The sequence below is a fragment of the Lepisosteus oculatus genome, chromosome 23, assembly GCF_040954835.1.
Source record: "Lepisosteus oculatus isolate fLepOcu1 chromosome 23, fLepOcu1.hap2, whole genome shotgun sequence".
Taxonomy (NCBI): Eukaryota; Metazoa; Chordata; class Actinopteri; order Semionotiformes; family Lepisosteidae; genus Lepisosteus; species Lepisosteus oculatus.
In genome coordinates this window covers 6,671,701-6,688,180 of record NC_090718.1, presented here as the reverse complement: position 1 = coordinate 6,688,180, position 16,480 = coordinate 6,671,701, and the positions used below count along the sequence as shown (strand labels likewise).

General features: G+C 37.0%; 2 protein-coding genes across 4 annotated transcripts in view; one reads left to right on the top strand and one right to left on the bottom strand.

Annotated features, from left to right (window-relative positions):
* Positions 1-16,480, top strand: part of opcml (opioid binding protein/cell adhesion molecule-like) — a 583,981-nt gene that overhangs the window by 541,838 nt on the left and 25,663 nt on the right. The gene's annotated exons all lie outside the window — the stretch shown is intronic.
* The window catches only part of LOC107075678 (uncharacterized), a 686,550-nt gene that overhangs the window by 667,390 nt on the left and 2,680 nt on the right, over positions 1-16,480 (bottom strand). The window contains exon 2 of the mRNA XM_069183079.1: positions 9,239-9,365. The gene's annotated coding sequence lies outside the window, so the exon portion shown is untranslated. The remainder of the gene's footprint in view (positions 1-9,238; positions 9,366-16,480) is intronic.

The window sequence follows — 16,480 nt, the reverse complement described above, 5'->3', positions numbered from 1 at the left end:
ATTAGAATAATTGATTGGCAGACAGTAATCAAAGACACTCTGTAATTATACTCTAGATACCTTCACTTAGGCTGCTCTAATGAAGATATACAGTATATTAACTGATTTATTTTCAGCAGTGCTTTTACAGTTCAGGAAAGAGAGAAAAGGGCTGAGGACTCTTGGTGATGATAAGTTTGCTGAATGAGGTAACCATGGTGACTTGTTACTTATCAGAGTTCAGATGAGTCTGGGGCATTTAGACACTGTAGTGCAAAACAACACAGCTTTGCTCCGACCTCATTTCAACAAGCTGCTCAGATAGCCACTCAACAGCCAATAAAACCATTAATCTCTTGATGTTGATGATGTCCGCTTGGGTTCAAGAATATTCTTTTCTCTAAAGAAAATATGCCTGTTAGCGGTGCAATCTATAATTCTGAAGGGTGGATGACACTCTTTGTAGACAAATGCAGTTAATGGTAAGTACAGTTTAGTAATTGTGTTCTAATGTCAAAACCCCATTTATTCTCTTTGTTCTCTCAAAATGCCAAACTCATTCATTTCTGTATTGCTAAATCACACTCAAAGTAATGAGCAACAAAACAAGAAATCCTACCCATTTTTTAAGTGCAGCCCACCTGTCACCTACTGTACGATCTAAAACCACACATACAGTACAAGTAGCTCAAAAGGTCCACCATTATGTATTACTGCAGATTTCTTTCTAAACTAAATTAGCTAGAACTAAGCTCTTACAAACTGAGTGATAAGGAAACTAATGTATCCGGGCTGGATTGTCTAGCAGAAAACATAAAAAGATTTTTCCATTATTCGTCATCACGGTCAGTGTATTATCAGGGCCATAGGCCTTGCATTGCTGATAAGATTATTTCAGGATTTCAGGTATCAGCTTTCCAAATACAATAACTCATATTCATTTTTCCAACTTAAAATAGAATCTTGAAACAAAAACAGCCTCCCCGCCCTGTAATTTTGCACGTAATGCTACAAATAATAATCAATCATTTTCTGGTTATAAAAGGCCAATGTGAGATCATGATATTTATCATTTTAGAATATGCTGCAGTACCTCAGACATACAGTTTACAGGAGTGATTTCTGCTCTTTGCATCCAGCATACCTGTACAAAAATCTATTCAATATTTTACTTGGATGTTTTTTTTTCCTACAATTACTATTCATGAGTGCCAATTCTTTTTCTGTAAATGTCAGATGGGGACCTTTGGGCATTTTCAACCTAAGGAGTGTCAAATGTTTGCATATCAGCCGGCAGCAAACTCCTCTAGCATCTCCTCCCTATCTGCCCAATCATAACAATGGGAAAACATTTTAATGGTATTTTAGATACTGTAGAACCTGTGACCAGCCAGCTATTTTTAAATGTTTTTACTCGCCCATTCTCTGGCGCGATGGATTTTACTTATCAAGACAAACCAAACACGCAAGATTAGCCAAACGGCCCTCACTTGTCTTTAGCATACGTATTAATTGTTTGTGCTATTATGTGCTATAATGAATCTCAGGAATGATTACATTGAATAACACCAATATCCATACACAAGCAGATCAAAGTAGTTTTAAATCAGTGAAAGTGAGCCAAGTATGCAGTAGTGGAAGGATAATATTCTTTGATGTATACTGTACTCTATATTTTCATTTAATTTTAAATAGATGCATACTGTACATTACCCCAGTATATATACTATGCTTATACTGTAAGATAGAAGTACCCATATTTACATACTGTATTCAGAATATAAGAAAGACAGAATCAATATTCCAAGTGTGTCAGGATTCTATTATTCTGTTTTTACAGTCAACTCCTGTCCTTGTAAAGCCTTCTGCACTAAAAGTGTTTTCTTGATTGATAACTTATGGGATCTGAATATTTTTAAACTGCCAGAGCTAAAAAAATACTGTACATGTATATTTAGCAAGTTAAATTAATCAGGGATCAATTAACAAAAATCAATGTCTCAGTAGGAATAAAAACTAGCAGATCCTGCTTTTATGAGGACTTCGATTGGGAAGCCCTGGTTTATATGACGAAGAGAATTAAGCAACTAAGCTGCTACAGCTTGCTTCCCTGTGCAGACTAGACTGTGAGTTTGTGAATTACTTGCGTGTTCTCAATTTTATTTTGTGTGGAGACTAACTACTTTTGAGTTTCTAGTTTTGTAGCTTGAGCTTGATCTACAGCTCATTAGACAAAGGGTATTTGTGCCTTATGGAAGTAGTTGCCATGCTTTCACATCTCTGGCTCCCAGTTCTGTAAGTGCCTTTTGCAATTACTGTACTTACTACTGTACACTGCTCAGAACTCTAGAATTCTGGAAACAAAGGGATATTTCACATCTGGCAGAGATAAATATTCCCTTTTGAATTATATATGTAGTTTTCATATATATACAGTATACACAGTATGTACGTACATAGTAATAGGTTTATTCCATGCTGAAAAAAAGAAGAAAGAGAACACAACGTTTCGGCCGTGGAGCCTTCTTCAGGTGTGAGAGAGACAGGGCAGTAGGCAAAGGTAAAGTAGCGGGAGAACAAAGGTTGGGAGGGAGAAGGAGTGAGAGGCGGGAGCAGGGGACAGGAAGAGAGGCCAATCAAGAGGTGTGAAGTCAGAATGGGTGCAGAGAGGTGTGAAATGAAACTTCCAATGAATGGAGAAAATTTAAAAGAACAGTAATCTGTCGTTAAGGGAAGGGAGAATGTGTGATCCTAACTGCAGAATAATTTTAGTTTCGGTGGTCTTTCTGATGAACGAGTTCGGAAAACCGTCTTTGAGAACACAGACGGAGTACATATACAGTCTATATGCGCTGTGATTTTGTCAGATTGTTTCTGTCACCCCTAGTCCTTTTCACTCTTCAGTTTCGCCTTTAGGAGTGGAGGCCGCCAACACCACGACAGTACTCCTTTGGTGATGCTCCACAGCTGTTCCACAGATCCCCCCTTTTGTCCCCCGACTTGTCAACATTTTAATGTCCATGGCAGTGATCTATTCAACTTGTGTTTAATGTGTCCAGCACCTTGTTGTCTGTTTGTTTCCTCACTCTTCCATGCATGTCACTATCTTTTATCTAGACTTTTTTTTTCTTTTGCACTGCATTATTCTTAGCACTCAACTTTAAGGTTGCTTGAAGCATTTGACTCTTTCTTGGCTTTAAATCGATTTCTAGGTACAGCAAGCACATTATACTAAGATTCCTTCTGACTTATCAGAACTGCAGTCAATCACCTGACAGCATGCATTTTGACACACTGTTTTGTACATCTAGATGGCACTATACAGTATACAAGACTTGTGACTTCCAGCTTATTCTACTAACAATAATCTTTGCAGAGTAAGCATACATATGAAATAGTGTCATTTTGCTGAAGGAACACGTAGACATAATTTCCAAACATCTTCGGCTGAAACTTTGCATTTTTTCTTTTTACATTTCAAGTTGGAATTTGTACTTTTCCTTACCATCTAACATAATGATCCAACATAATGATCCAACTTCCCACTCAAGCCTAGCTTAATCTTTTCACAATCTGATGCTAGCTGTGATCAGCTCTTGTTCTTTCTCAATACTAAGTGGATTCTTTACAATTTGGTATGAGCAGCACAGCTCAAAAATTGCAAGTATTGATAAATAATCAGGCAAACTAATCTTTAGTTTGAGATCTTTTTTAATTCAACAACTCAGAATACAGTAGATATGCATTTTGCCCTTTGGGTCTGTACTTAAAGTACAGTACAACTCAAAACTGATATAATTCTAAACCCAGTTGTATAGTCTAATATTAAACATTGCTTTTCTTTAACTTATTTCAAATTACAGGAGACCATCTGTGCAAACAAAGAACTCTTAACTAATGTTTATAGTATAAAACTGTAAAAAACACTAAAATGTTTTGTACACCTTGAATTTGTCGGAAAAACATATGGAGACAGCTTTAATTATATGATAATTCATAATTAAAAGTAAACCAGTGTTGCCAGAATCAATTAAAATAACTCCACAATGCAAAAATCCACAGAATATATAACTTAATGAGTGTCAAAAGTCTTCCATAGCACGTCTTCTATGGCAAAAAATAAAATACTCAATATAGAAGAAATTCACTTGTGTCCTTAGGGCGTCAAGCCAAACGTGGAGTACAATAGTAAACAATTAGCACATTGTTCCATGTTCATGTCATTTACACAACAGTGTCCATTATAATGACTGCTTTTGCACCACCCAACCCCACCAAAAGAGATGCGTAACACAAAAGAAATGAACGAAGATGTGAAATCTATTGTCTTTTGTGTAGTGTGTAGTGAGATGGTATGATGTCACAGAACAGGAAAGCAAAGTACCCGTGACGTCTGTAACTGGTTTGGTCTATAGAGTTGCTGTTATATTGTACTGTATATTTTCATGAGTGTTGCACTTCTAAAAGAAGAGCAGAATAATAGAGAAAACAGCTCAGGGAAAATATATCAGCACAAGAAGACATTATGGTCTAACTCTGTACATTACAGATCAAAGAGTGGAAATATTCATGGAAATAAGTTACTGTATTTTATACAAAACATTCTGATGGTTAGTATATTTTATAGCCTAATGCATAAATGAAGAAGGGGTACATACAGTACAGTATGATCTACAGTACACTGAAGTTATGTTTAATACAAAAATGATTTTGTAAATCAGTCCAGCAAATAAATGAAGTTTTCGGGTGCAGCGAAAAAGCATTCAAAACATTTAAAGAGAGTTTTTCCCAGAATGTTTTAAAATGCTATGAATAATGGCTTGATAAATGAAAGTGCTACAAGGTGATCAGAGGGAAATAAAGCTGTTCAACCAAAAATTACTGAATTGTAATGAGCCCCTAAAGACAGAAGAGGGGACTGCAGTCTGGGATCAAATGAATTTCATTACCACAAGACCATAATGGGAGTCCAGGCTGTGAACAAGCTCTTCTTTAAATCCTATCACCTTATGCATGCATGCATTGGAGCACTCAAAGTATATATTGATATTGATTAAATATTTTGGCATCATTGTGATTAACTGATCATTAATAACTGCGACACACTTGAATGACTGAGTAAATCACCTCATTAGCGAGAGAATTGATAGAGTACAGGTGTTGACGTGACTGAAACTACTGAATGTGAAGAGAGGAAATCTAGTCTGCTTGTTCAACATCTGCTTATCAAAAGGCCTTTATGCCGTCAGAATGGCAGAGGCTAGACTATAGTAAGTCAGCTCAGATACAGTACATTCGGACCCGAGTCTTCTATGGCAATGAGTGAATCCAAGTTTTGTGAAGATCAAAATCATTACAGAGATCACGGGTACTTTGCTTTCCCATTTTGTGACATCATACCCCCCTAAGTGTATGGCAGGATTCCAGCAGGGCAACAAACAACCTAATAACACCAACATCATCAGCTTTCATGTGAGACGGGAATGTGACTTTTATGCCTTGGATGCTCCGTTTACCAGACTTGAGCCCTCTGAAAACTTCTGGAATGATTGTGTTTTGCCATCTATGACTCACGCGCACATCCAGGCACGATAAAAAAAAAACAGGATAGAATCCCATGAGACAGCATCTGCAACCCCATGCAAAGCCATGTGTCACAGATGTATAACAGCCATTGCCCCTAATGGTGGCAATATGCTGTACTAACCTGAGACTTAAGCAGCAGATCCCTGTTGATGTGCTGATGACAAATATTAATCAGCTTAGAGTCATGTCATGTTCAATGTAATGTCAGGACGCTTGCAAAAAATGTCTTTTTACTGATAATAACTTTGGCACCTGTAACTAAACAATTTACAAATTCCTAATGACATTCAGTCATATGTTAACGAAAAGATGCTCCTCAGTTTTCTGTATAAAATCAGCATATTTTTTGTTTCAAGTTATTGTATATAATACAATAACACCAGTAAAATAATATTTCTAGTATATAAATGTTCTGTTTCTTGTTAAAACGTGCTCGGTTTCTGACATGGTGATAGTGTTTTGCAAACACAACATTCTTGTATATGTTTATAGGTAAAAAAAAAGTGACAAAATATAATCAGCATTATGTTTTTTTGCACTAATTGTAGATCTTCTCTTTTTCTACTTTTATATTTAAACACATTGCTTTGTGTATTTATTTTTATTCAAGTTTATTCAAGTCTCAGATCTTCCATGTTTTCTCTTTCATATTAACCTGTAATAATAAGTGAGTCAAGAATATTTTTATTACAGGTAATACACTTTTTTTTTAGTTTTGAAGTGTATTTCTCTCAGCTTCATTAGCAGATGGTATAAGACATAAAACATAAATACAATTAAATATACAATATTTACATTTTATTTGTCCTTCATTCAAATGGGCCTACACAGTGTAGTCAGAAGTACAATATTTATTAATACAGTGAGTTTATCAGTAAAGCCCAAATATCAGAAGCCCTGATCATACTGTTCACTTCAGGAAGTATTCACAGGGAACGCAGTGATCAGGAAAACTACATAAGAATTTTGAAGCTAACCGTAAGCCTTGTGCAACTGTTATAAATCTACAATTTACAAACACTTACTCAGATTACTCTGATTTTGATCCTTGCTGTGAATTCCAGCTGCACCTCTGATATGTTCTGTCCTTTACTGCACAAAAGCGCATAACTTCCTTTTTTTGTTTGAACTTTATATTGGCATTCAAAACCCTATTTAAAACATAGCTGTGAAACTCTCCGCCATCAAACAATAGGATTTCACACTCAGCCATGCTCACCATTGCCATTTTGGATTAATCTTCTAAAGTCCACGTCAATATTCTTTCGTTTTTTCTACATGTGGCACAGGTAATTCTCTGGAGACCCGACGACTTTTGCACAATCTAATCCCAGTAGGCCACAAGGGTCACAGGTGAAGACAGCCATTATATATTTTTATGTCCCTGTCAGGACTGATACGCTTCAGCAGATAAAAATCAAAAAAATAAAAAATGTCCCTGCCAAGTGGAATGTAAAGTCTTTAATATTCTGAATGTTCTACTTTACATTTCACAATCTATTTCCTCAATGTGCCCACAGGTGCACAGGTCAGCACTTTCGTCTGAAGGTCACCTAACGTAACAAGTGTTAAAGGGGTTAAAAGCAATAGAGGATAAAAGGCACAGCTGTACTTTTTAAGTAACGTTTGCCTAAGGAAGTTCAGTGACAACCAGCTCTCTCATTAGAGGGTAGTTTTATTAAACCTTTAAAGGCTGTTGTCCTCCTCTATTGAAGTGGTATTTACTTAGACACCACCTGTTATGGCAACCTTTTATTAAGAGTAACAAAAATCACACAAAAAAAAGACATAAATTGATCAGTGAAATAAACCTTCCATACTTAAGAATTTTTCATGCAAAACAGTCTGGTCTGGGCAGTACTCTTGGGTTCACAGTTTCTCTTGAAGTGTCTGTTGTGAGATTCCTCTTATTCTACACTGAATAATTTAATTGCCTGAAAGCTAGCCCCTTGTGAACCATAAGTGAATTAATCATAAAAACTACAATTAAGTTTGAACAAATGCTGAAGCAAGCATTGTGTATGGTCCCTTCAACGATGGCTTACAAAACAAAAGGAGACAGAACATGAAGAATAAGATCAAGGCACAATAAATTGTAAGTACAAACACATGCACAACATTAAAAATGCAGGATCTGATCACATAGGTAACATGGCATAAAATGCTTGTGTATGTATGTATGGTTTTATTTTTTCTAGGGCACTTACAATTGTTTTTTTAGGCCAGTTGAGTGAAGCTTCTACTGTATAATTCAGTATACTATATTGGGGTTGTAATGTACTGTACTGTATCAATACTCTACTGAGAGGAATAAAAAGTGGGTCAATTACAGTATATCCAGGAAAGCACAACTAATTAAATGCTACAAACAATTAACAAATGTGTAAAAGGTAATTAAAATGGGCCTATGAAACCTTAATTTATTAAGAAAACACTGGCTAGTTACAGTATACTAAAACTGCCCCAAAGATGTGGATCTACTGTTACTGACGAATAGATCAATAAAAGCTGCCAAGTTGATTTTTTTTCTTGTTACTTCGGTAACATTGTTCGATTTTCCACTAAACTAAGTTTTGGTATTCTAATGGCATTTTGAAAAGTGTAAAACCTTGTAAATGAAACCAAACAGTAAAATGACTCTAGAATGCTCAGATAAACATAGAAAACCTACCGTACATCAGGATGTCCAATCCTGGTCCTGGAGGGAGAGTATGCCTGCATGTTTCTAGTCCAGTTTAGGTTTTCACAGTGTAAATGAGCTAATTATTTGATTAATTTGACCGATTTAACAATTTCCTTTTTTTTCCATTTGCCAGTCTCTTTAAAGAGATTCAGAAAACCTGCAGGCCCACCAGGCCCTCCAGGAATGGCACTGGACAATCAGGAGTTTAATCTCTGTTTAGCACATTACAATTTTCTCAGCAGATGCCTTTTTTTATATCCTGTATTTTTTTCCGTGCATTTCTTCATGTATATTTAAGTCACATATTCCCATCACATGAGATTGCTTTTTTATGTATGGCTAAGTAGATAAAAAGTGCATTTACTGGCTATTTATGTCACTGTACTTTTTTCCTTCACAACCCTTGCAAATTACAGTTATTTTTTTGTTGTCCTAAGGCTCTTCAGAAGATGCACAATATCTCTGGGGAGATACAGCTTTATGGCTCATGAGCACTGGCTTGAAAGTTATGTAATACTGTCCTTCTCCATATGCTGAATATTAGAGGGTATCACATTTTTTCTCATAACCTTCACATCCAGTTCCTTTGTCTCTTATAGAGGTTACAGAACACAGTCTCTTCTTTCCAAAAAAAAAGTGCTTTACCCTGAAGGCCTATACTTGTATAATGAAAGCCATTTACACAATATGGAACACAGACCTTAAATCTCAAAGGTTAACTCCAATAAGACAGTTTCTATAGTCCGTTAGACCTTTGGGAGATCACATCTTTAACAATCAGACTACACTGACATAAGAAGAAGTCAACACACCAGTGTAAAACAATACACCTTTAGCCTTCCTTGTTGCCTCTGCTGGTAGTTAATCAGTCCCTTGAATACCCAAGGTGAAATAAAGACATGGATTATATTATGTAAACTTATTTCCCCACTTTACATCACTTAATGGGAATTCATTTATCATGTTATCGTGCAGTTTCCACGTCCTTACCTGGCACATGAATATTAGCGGTCCTCATAAGGTGAGCCTCCAGAACAGACGCCGAGCACCTCAACGCTGTAATTATAAGGCCTTCTCTCCCATCATTAGGCCTGGTTGTTCACTCCATGTTAGCTCCCTAAGGAAATTAGTTTTTTCAGTTCAGGGTTCTACCACAAGAGCTCATTACTCAGATCTCAATACCACCTAATTCGGGTTTAGCTATCTTTTTAGATGTAAATCCCAGGATAAACTAAGGTCAGGGCTGACCTTGTTATTACATTATGTGTGTCATCTAAATATGAAATGAATTGTGCTTTGAAGCTTATCTCCTTTAAAACGAGATCGTATGATATTGAAGTCAGTACTGAAACTTCTTTAAGGAAATACAGTATCTGGATGAGATCCTTGAACAATTAACAGTGTGGTGAAAAAAGTGCACCCCTTAAGATTTTATGGTTTAACATGTTTAGACATATCTGACCTTGACCTAGTCCTCAGTAAGTCACCTACCCTAACCTTGACAGTATATATATAAAAAGCTAATTTAACAAAATTCGACTTTGCCATTATTTGTTAAAAAAACAGCATGTAATATCACTATGTGATAAAGTAAGTGATTTAGTGCCTGAGGCACTACCTTTAGCAGCAGTAACTTCAACTAAATGTTTCCTGTAACAGTGGTTATGTCTCTCACATCGCCTGGGAGGAATTCTGGCCCAGTGTGCCGTATAGAACTGGAGATAAACTAATTGTTCATCACATTGTAGCCAATAACAAATGGGCCCCTCTTCTATGGAATTGTTTTATGCTCTTATGTTTGTTATAGACAGGTAGATATGAACCTGTAACTTCTGAGCTGAGGGAAAAAAAACACTTTTCTAAAAAGCAATTCATATTCAACAAATACAAAACATTTCAGCGCAGTTTGCTCTGCTCTTGATTTTTTTCCCATAAGTAAGGATACTTTTATCTGCAGTGTTTTGGATAGTGGCTCTAAAGGGCTTTAATTAACACACAAGAATGGTGTCATCAAACTCAGAAAAGCAACTGAAAAGGACATTTCAGGGTGCTTGTGACGGGATATTGAAATGAAAGGTGTTGATGATCATTAATAATGATCAATGGTCTATTTCAAAATCAGATTATTACTTGCTATAACTCATTAGCAATGGAATGCAATTTATTTTTCATGGTACATGTCAAAGCAAAAAAAAGAAAACCTATCTAAGCAATAGGTACTGTATGTACTATTTGCCATTGGCAAGGTACAGTACAATGTGGATATACAGTATTTGTCTAACATGGTACAGTACATCTAAAGTAACCCACATTGGATGAGCCAACAATTTACCGGTAGAACATACAGTATTGAAGATCAGGTGCTTATTACTTACAGCTACCAAATGGACCCTAATTCTTCCCAGTTTAAGACAGATGGTACTTTCACACCAGCCAGAAGTACAATCTATTTTACAAGGAAAGCACTTCATTGTTTACATGGACCTGCATTCATTTAAACATATTTTCCTACAAAGTAGGGCTCTGGATTCTATTCCTGGGGTGATATTTGTGTGGAGTTTGTATGTTCTATGAGTTAAGGGTGGATTTCCTCCCACAGTCCAGTGACATTCTGGTTAACTGGCTTTTGGGAAAACTGACCCTAGTGTGAGTGTATTTGTCTGTGTGTGCCCTGCAGTGGACTAGTGGCCCACCCAGGGTTTATCTTACCTAGTGCATGTTGCTTGCTGGGTTAATCTCCTGTATAATCCTGTATGCAATCCCTGTATTAGATAAAGCAGTTAGAAAATGGGTGAATGTTTTATAGTTGTAATTCTAACAACAACTACCAACAACATGTGTGCCTACAGCAAATGACAGGTGACATTCCTATTAGACATCTACGTATTGCAAGGCATTCTCAACTGATAATGTGAATCGGCTGTCACAGTTCATCTTATTAGTCACTATTCTGTGGTTAGAGTGGTGGAGCACCCTGGAATCAAGACTGCTCCAGGCAGCGCAAAAGCACAAAAGGAAGCAAAATTATTTCTCATATTCAGGTGTCTGAAGGATAGATGGCTAGCAAGCTCAGGGAGAATAGAACCTGCCACTCACGATTTTACAGCACATGGCAAACAGCATAGTGAAAATAATTTGACTTGTCAGATAGACTTTTTTATCCACATCACAAGGACAGGGATGGAGTTCTACAAGTTCTGACAATCAAAACAGTACCCATATCTCCTCTGTAGAAACCTGCAAGTACCTCGTTCTAGTGGTTCCCTTCGCCCCCTCTATCTCATTTACCTACATTTAGTGGCATTTCCATAGCAACCAAGTGCTATAGCTTCTACAGGTCAGTGCTGAGGAAAGAGCAGTGAATGGAAATGACCTTGGCTGCTGCAAAAAGGCCAAATTTTAAAAGGTTAAATTGACTAACAATGAGACAAATTGTCCTCCGGATGCATCCAATTTTCACAAACTAACTTTGCAAAAATGCATTTTAAGCCAAAGAAAGCAGGAGGAGGTTTGCTTTTTTTTTCTCCCAAGAAGTCTCATAAATGTCATAAAATATCTTCCCTTGTGAAGGCTTCACTTGCTCTGATGTTTTATAAAATTAGATATTTTTAGAAGAGACACAAGTCCTTATAGACTTGTCTTTAGGCTGTGAGAGGAACTCGGAGCCCCCTGTGAAACTCCAAACAGACACAGGGAGAACATACAAATGCCACACAGAAGGCCCTCCAGGAACAATGTGGATAATACTGTATGTGCATTGTTAATGAAGAAACTGAAAATAAATACTCCACTGCATTGCTATAAGAAACACACTCATTGTGTTATGAGGTGGCTTGCTGAGAGAGACAGCTGCATCCCAGGTTCAGGCTGGGAACCCAAGTGCAAGAGCTCGGTGAGGCTCGGTGTTGTGCGGAGGTTGGCGAAGATGGCCGAGGCAGGACGGAGAGTGATGGAGACTGAGGAAGGGATCAGGACTGGATGGAAAGCGAGCGCAGCCTTCAGGCCTATCATGAACAGCATGAGTTAAAGGGGGAGGAGTGAGGCAGAGAGATTTATAGCTACTAGTCCAGTGCTGGGCAGGACACCAGTTACTGACAGGAGAATCAGGTTCAGGATAGACTTGGAGTCTTTTGGGCCGGATTCAGACAGAGTATATTTTGGTGACGCAGGTCAGTAGTGTTAAGCGCGCTACTGTGGTCTTTGAAGTACTCCATGACAAAGCACCGGATTGGATCAGTGGCAAAACAGGGTTTCTATCGCTGGGCTGAGCACCCGGTTGTTCGTCAAAGAGGGCTGGGAAACCCGGCCTAAGCGAGTCCGAGTAGCCCCGGGTGGAATGTGGATCCTCATGGGAATGCGCTCAGTTTCCAAGGAAACCAAGAGCTGTGAACTTCCACTCACCCGGATATAATACACGGAAATCACACGACGACTGTAGATTGATTTCATACTCTAAGGTTGCCTAGGTAATAACTGATATGTTGTTGATGTGCACAGGATGCATAACTGATAACCACTCAAATGATTTTGTTTTATGTGGGGGAATTATACTGAGTGCAAGAACAAAGTAAAATTTCATTTTATCTTGTCTTTTCACCCATCCTTATTCAATGTTAAGCAAATATTTTTAAAACAAATATGATAAAACAACTACATCTCTAAAACACACCTGAACACCTGCTTTTTCCACATTATACTAATTTATCTCTTTGTATTATAACTACAAGTTTTGTTTTAGGACATATGATCACCTGAACCAAAACAAAAACAGCTTAAGGAAAAAAAAGCTTTAGAAAAACAATGCTGTGCAAGTCATCAAACACAAAACACATGAAATAGAAAATTATAATTTTTTTTTAATTGTATTGAAAAGACTTGCTTGTCAAAATGCATTTTGTAAGATCAAATACTGTAACAAACGTTTAATAAAATCCTGCCATTATGAGAAAACTGCACAAACACTGAATAAAATCAAAACATCATGTTTCATTCAATTTTGAAACCAGGGAAGTTTCCTTCAAGTTATTTTACAAGATTAAGAAATATTATTCTCATTTTAAACTACTGGAAAAAGCTACAACACACCTACAATATCTTTCGAACAGGATTCCAAAATCTAATTGACTTGTATGATCTTTCAGTTATATGATACTAATTAAAAAGTCATTATCATAAGGATCATAAGTGTTTTATTCCTTTTTTTATTTTTTAAATTTAAAGCGTCTTAATGCTAATGGTAAAGGTCAATGTAATATTTGAAATGAAATAGTCGCATTATCAGGAACCTCATTAAAATCATTATAAGCAGATTCCTGCTTAATTTCAGGAAGAGTTTTAAGGTACTTATCATGCTGGTCCGCCATTCTCTTCGCTAAGAGTGGATTTTTACAGTCTATATGGAAGTGTTAATGAGCAAGGTAACGATACCCAAACAGAAGCTGAAGAAATATATTAAAAGAAGAGAAAGACTGCTATGAAGTTCAATGAAGTGTAAAAGAATGATCTTCTCTCAGACGTAAAGTACCTGGCCCTTCCAAATGGGCAAATAATCCAAAGAAACCAACAGACAAGAAAACAAAAAAAATGCTTTTTTCCTGTTTTCTGCCATGTCTAAAAAACTATGATTGATACACACCTGCCCCTCACCTCTGTGATACAATGAAAACTGCTGTTTCTGGTCGTGTAGATCCTAATCTGCCTAATGTACCAGCTGCACCTTATCTCAGATGGCCTGCAGCAAGGAAATAGCACTATTATTAACGTATTTCTCTCCTCACATTCTTCCAGTCATTTTTCCTTCCATTCCAATCACCCTTCCAAGAGATCTAACCATGGATAGACAGCCGTATAATGACACCAGGATTATTAGGTTGTTATAGGGACTGTGGAGTGTGATTGCCTGAGTCTTATATTTCTGTTTATTTATCCTATTCCACATCTTCATACAAACGTCTCCACAGTTCCATCAGTGTCTCTCCAGTAGTAATAACCTAAAAGAATGAAGACACCTGTCTGAACCTAGTTTTCCATTTCTTTATTTTTCCTGTTTATGTTGTAAATATTACAGTGCTGTGCTGTAGGATTCTTTTATTTTGCTGCGTTGATGGATGTGCAATTTTAGTATGCTGAAAGCTATTAAGTCGAGGTACAAATTAGTCTTAGACATCAAAGAACGTGAGGGTTTCATATACTTCACTAGTTTATCAGAGTAACACAAATCACCCAGCTAGAGGATTAATGTAGACATTTGCTGTACTGATATAGAAAATTTGCTAAAACACTTTCTTTCTTCACTAATTTGCATTTAAATGGAGCTCTTGTTACAGGGGGTATTTGAATATTTCCTTTATAGTTATGCTTTCCTTTCAAGACAGAACATTTAAAAATCAGTTCACAACAATGTTAAAAGAAGAGTATCAGTAATTGAATATTGAAAGATCAATAGATTGTAGCTGGATGGATCAGCTTTGCCGTTAAAGAGACATACAGCACAGACCCATGCTGTTCCATTAAATAATTGCCCCCCTTATGATTTAATTACTGCATGCTTTAAAAAACAAGTTTTAATTGATGCCTGTTTTATCCCCCCATTTCTACAGTATGTCATCGTGATTCATTGTAAAAGAAGGAAATCTTGATTTTACCAATTATAAAGAAATGATAATCTTCATTTCCTTTTAAAGGGCTCATATCAAGGACACTATAAAAGTCACCTCAGAAAATATGTCTTTAAGTTTTAAATTCCTGACTTATCTTCAAAGCAATAAATCAGCTTAAAAAAACACCTTTTGTACTAAAGCACAAGGCAAATTCAATGCAATAACATTTAGTGTTTTATGCAGTACAACTACATATTTATGTACTGTGCTGGATTTTTCCTATATCAAATAATTTAAGCATAAATGGAGCAAAAATGACTTTCCTAGAAGCACTTAAATCTCCTTAAGTCTAATTTCTGTTCCTTGATGATTTGTAAGTCATTTATTAACATACTTAATAAGTCTTTAACATACTGTGTCAACATACAGTACTGGCTGGCTCAGCAACATCAGTACCATTAATTGTAATAGGTTCAGAAAATACTTGGCGAAACAATTGTGGCAAATCAAATCAACATACAAATCTTCTACAATAAAAGGGTTGTCAAGTCAAGAGCGTTATGGAGTATACTCCCTCCATTGAGAATTTCCACTCCTCCCATCTGGAAGACACCTCTGTGTACCCAGGGAAAAGGCAAGACTCAGGAAATCTTTCTTCCCCACTGCAATATCTCTTTCAAACAATGTAAAGTAACTCTTATCTCTTGAAATACTATTGTACAGTCTTCTCTGTTGGCAATGTTTGTCTTCCTTGTTTTATTGTTGTATAGGACTGTGATGTAACTTCCCCCTTGAGGATAAGTATGAACTGAATTATTACATGTTAAATTGTAGAAATTGTATTTCAAGATTAAACTAGAGAATCACCAGGATGGCAACAGGGATAGTTAAATCTGAAGAAATGTTACTTAACTAGCTTAACAACAGAGTTCTTTGAACATGCAAGAGAAGAAACAGATACAAGCAAAGCATACTGTAATATAGTTGTTGTAACCCCTGCCTGTGGTGGAACAGCGGTCTGCTGTTGAAGAGATAAATGTAGTAGCTGGCAAGGAAAGAGGCAGAGCACCAAGGAGGCCAGCAAGGTAAACAAGCAGGCAAACATAAGGAAACAAAGCAAAATCGTAGCCAGCAGTAAATACAGTAGCAAGGCCTGAGGGAGTCCGAAAAGCATAGTCAAGAACGAAGCGCAGACAGCAATCCAACACAAGCACGGGGTCGGGAACACAGGAACTAGAGACAAAAACACTTGAGAGGCTCCAAGCCAACACTAAACCAGAGCGCAGAGCACAGTCACACTGGACCTTAAATAACCTGAACTACCTGAGCCAGGTGTTGGTGGAAATTGATCCCAGGTACAAGTCTCCTGTCTGATTACATATCTATGGTAACTGGCACTAGCTGACAGGTGAGAGGAGGTGTGGCTGGCTGCTATAGCAATGCCAACTTGCTCTATAGTTTTGCAGCGGGGGCAAGCATGACAACAGCATGCTTAGATTTTCATTAAAAAAAGTATTTCTTTAACTGTAAGAATTAGGCATTCGAGCATGTATTTCGACTGAAATATACCATCCTATGGTTCTAACAGACCTGCTGCTTGGTCCTGTAAGAAGCAGAAAAAAGGAAGAGGAGA